We start from the raw sequence: 4,875 nt of genomic DNA on the forward strand, positions 1-4,875 counted from the left end.
AATACACAGAATGTCGTGTAAGTAATCCATGCATTCAGATAATCTATTAATGCTCGATAGTCCATTTTTCCCTGTCATTCTATTTCCTTTCAGGGTTAATGTTACATTTCAGAACCAGGCAGCTTCATATTTGGGTTTGTCTTACCCTCGAGCAATTAATTAATGCTACAGTACAAACAGCCGATGGATTTTGTCATGAATATTCAAACAGGCCCCATGCATATAATTTCTTATTCAGTGTTGCAGCAAGGGGCTCTGGTGAAGCAGGCATGGTATAGCTTCAAAGCCTGTGGGGTAGTATAGTCTCATATTTGTACTTATCTATCTTCATCTATAGTAGGCTACAGTAAGTAACCAATTTATCTGACTTGGTGTGCATTAAAATGTTGTCTGATTAAAATGTGACGCCATCGATCATTTTCCACTACAATTTTGGTTCACCCCTACTAGTGCATTATGTTGCATTTTCATCCCCTAGCTAGCAGTACATCACATTAATGTAAATCGTTGCTTTTTGACCAAAATGACAGGAAACAAGTCCAGAAACGATACTGAATTCATTTAGGAAAACAATCTGGGGTGTTAATTCAATTCTGAAAGTGTAAAAATGGAGAGTAAATTTAAACAAAGAGTCACATTTTTTCCACACAGATTTTAGTTAACACGTGTCTGACAATCTCAGTTGTGCAATAAAAAGTATTTGTTTTGTTGTTCTCTTCCACTGTCTGAACCATAAGCCCTCGGACTGGTTTAATGTTATACATGTTTATTAATGGCATTTTACAAGAGGGCACTGTCATATCCCTTTGTCTTAAGCATGTCAGTATGTGTAAATTAATTCAAAAATATACGCATACAAGCCCTATTTAACATATTTAATAATATAAATATACAATTCTAATGTTACTATTCAAATGTATTTTTTTTTCTTTCTGCGTGTTGATCTTCATGTGTATTCATAAGAGTTGCTTCACATGCAACCTCAGCTCATTAGAGTAACATTTATGAAAATCATTATGTATTACATATTGAAATGACACGAAAGGAAACAGGCCTATTACTAACAGTTGAACTACATCTGCACAGACATAAGAGTCACATAGCATGGCTAATCTAGGTGACATCTCTCTGAAGTTATAGAACAGGCCAACGGGTCCACAAAGAACAAGATTCCTATACAGGATCTCCTCACTGGTCAACAAAAACACCTCAAGACCTTAACAGGAGCCCTCGTACAAGGTTTCTTCGACTATGCATGCACCACAGCACCTCTAAGGCCCTTAAAACATGGCTCCAGACTTCCCAAAACAAACTGGTCAGGCTACTACTTGGCCTCACTCCCCGAACCCACCCCACCCCTGCCCACTTTGACAGGCTGGAATGGCTTAGGGTTGACGACAGAGTTCAGCATCTTGCAATGGGTCTGGTCCACAAGATTCGCTACACCACCAAGATACCCATGTTATGTACCTGTCTAAATACTTCCTTAATGTCAACGAAGTCCACACCCACAACACCAGAGGGAGTTCAACAAACATGTGCAACCCAGATTCGGCACAAACAAGGGACTAAATATATTTCTCTCCTATGCCAGCAAAATGTGGAACGCCCTACCAACAGTCATTAAGACATGCAAATCCCTTGACTCCTTCAAAACTGCTCTCAAAGGGCACTTACAGACGGCTGCAATTCGAAACTGGCCCCCGTAAAATCTGAATCCCCCACCCACCACTTTCCCCCCTCACTGTATATGTTTTTTACCCTTTTACCTCCTATGATGATTTCCTGTTTTTGGCTATATAAAAGTGTATATTTGTACGTCTCTAAATGTTTTGATGAATTGAAAATGGTGGGCCCTATTGCAAACAAGTGTAACATGCTTTATGGTGTCGTCCACTCAAAGTTAACAGTTTTCGTATTGAGTTGTACTTGAAATGTACTGTAATTCTGCAAACTGTCAATAAATACTTCAATCTATTGATCTATCAATCAATCAAACCGGGCGACTTGTGTGATGGGATGTCAATAATACATACCTGCAACAGCACTGGCCACAGCACAGAATCTCACCATAGCTTAAACAAATACATGCACGCTACCTGATCTTTAAATTATTAAAAGTAAGTGTGTATATATATACACACACATACAGAACATTGTGTTACATAGTCTACAAACAGAAAGACAACCACCGGTGAAAGGGACATTTTAAATACACAAACGATGTATTGCAGTAAGAGGCAGCTGGTCAAAGCAACAGAGACACAGTCACAGACACATGTACTTTACCTGTTGATTTCCAGACGAGCTCGAGAGACATTTAGCTTGAAGTTCCAAATAACTCACTTCTTTAGCAGGACCGTGCTGTTGTACAGCATTGCTCTTTTGTCTCAACAAGGCAGCATGCACACTGCCTGGATATGCTCTCTCTGTCTCTGAGCTGTCGGCAGATTTGTTTTTATATCCTACTTGCAAAGTTAGACCTTTGACCCCTAGTGGAATCAGCTTTTCTTTAATGTAAATCTTGAAAGGAAATGTCTTTTACAGATTTTGCAATGGTAATGGAGACTTTGTATTATAATCGAAAGATAATGTTATCCTGGAAGTTGGGGGAAGCTTGCAGAGCCCGGTGAATAATGTATCTACATGCAGATGTTATTTTAATATGTTCATGTATTCATGTATTTATACTTTTGGACGTACTTGAGTTTGGACTTATTATTATATACTATATTATATTCTCAATGCTTGGAAGATCTGTAATTTTATCTTAACTATGCTGTTTGCTTCTATGTAACAATTACAATATGTTGTGTCACTGTGCCACTGCAAATGAGGCTACACATTATTTTTTACCCTTTTTTATCTGTATCAATTTAGCCTGTCTGATTATTTGTTTGAACTGTTATTCTACTAATTTATTTTTCTTGCCTGTATTCAATACAATACCATTTCTGTCGATCCTTTATTGTCTCTTCCTCTCATGACGTTCATCAGAGTTTTCACACATTTTTGTGTTATTCGTGCTTTCCGCTCACTTCAAACTTTTCCTAAGACATGGAAATGCCACTTGAAGTGGCCAGACTTTCTGAGCAGGTCATGTGCCTACAGGACCATATGAGGGCTGGTAAATGTTACGTTGATAAATAAACATTATTTAAAAGATCTGTCAGCCTCTGTTAAAATGTCCCCATAGCCGTGGTTCATTTGATTCACTGCTCTCGGGGTAAAGAATATTTAATTACCACTCTGAATGACATGAATAATCACAAGTTGGATTTTCTGGTAGCCACTAGCACACTTGTGCATTGTGCATCGATGCTGAATATTTGCTCACTAAAATCTACAGTGTAGTTAGCATAATTCAGAAGTTCTGACTACATTGTTTCCCATGTTTTCGGTCTTTTGGTTCTGCTAATAAACACTTATGGCGACAAATATTATCACAAGATATTTTATAACCACAGATTCACAGTAGCCTGTAATAGTGCAGGCTCTACCAGTCACTATAATAGTCAATAGTCTTGCAGACAGCCTATCCCCTCCCCCCAGTCATGAAAATGTATCATTCCAACATAGTTGGACGTTGATGAAAACACTTGTCCACGAGTGCACGATCGCGTGCGTGTGGCACGCGCACGCACACACACACACACACATACACTCATGAGCAGAACTATGTGCGTTAATGTATTGTGTGTATCAACCTGAACCTCTTACCGTCCTCCAGTTATTTCGCTTTTTGCTCACACTCAGCAGACAATGTCAGGGTAAGCACCACAGGGTGCATGGGGCAAGGGGCACCTGCTCAACGGATAAGGGAGTTGATTGAGTTGCCCATGGTAACAGGGTTCTGAGCATGCTTTGGCACCAAGATACAAGGGACAGTGGAGGTATGGCCAGATTAATTCATTCCTATTGACCACCCTGATGGGGCGGAGTCAGGACTAAGGGCAGTCCCCCCAGTATGACATAACAGCAGACAATGGCCACCATGACGCATGTATATAGCGCCTTTATCCAAGGTACCTTACATAGATTGTGCATTACATTCACCCATTCATACACTGATGGAAGAAACCATGCAAGGCACCAACCAGCATATCAGGAGCAATTAGGGTTTCAGCGTCTTGCTCAAGGACACCTCAACACTAACTCTAGGGGAGCCCGGGTTCGAACTTGCAACCTTGCGTTTACCATCCAGCCACTCTACCCCTGAGCCACCACCACCCCTATGTGATCAAGGAAAGCCTTGTGACATGCCTTAATAGTTGGTGAAAAGATTTGTCCATAACAAAACACAAATATACTGTACAGTACATAATATCAGGTCTAAGTGACCTTTTAAACTGTTTATATTGCATACCTGCTACCGTATGTCTGTTGTACAGTATGTTACATTTTGTGTGAGCAAAGACTACTGTACACATAAACTACTAATGTCATGTAGGTCTTATAAACATAAAACCTTGTCATATTTACATGGTGAAGAGATGCAGAATCTATCTGACCTTTCTTTGGTTTCTCCCAATCTGGGAACCCATCGGCAAAAAAGAAAGAAGAAACAGCACCCTCTGCTGTTTGTTTCCTTTGAACTTGCCTCTGGGCCTGTTTGGCCCAGAGTAATCTAGTAGGAGAGTGGCGACACTAGCGTTGACTCCCATTGTAACAATGGAATGCGGAAGTGCTCATTCTATCTCAATGGGATAGTTCCACCAATGTTTGGAACTATAGCCCACATTGCCCATTTGCAGACCGCTGCCATGTTTCCATCAGAGTTTGGAAGCACTCGTTTTCAGTAAAGCAATGTCCTGCTGCCTCTTGCATTATGTGCTAATTCAAAACAGGTGGTACACACTGCACAGGGAAGTTGAG

Source organism: Protomyctophum parallelum, assembly GCF_964188405.1.
Source record: "Protomyctophum parallelum genome assembly, chromosome: 11".
Lineage (NCBI taxonomy): Eukaryota > Metazoa > Chordata > Actinopteri > Myctophiformes > Myctophidae > Protomyctophum > Protomyctophum parallelum.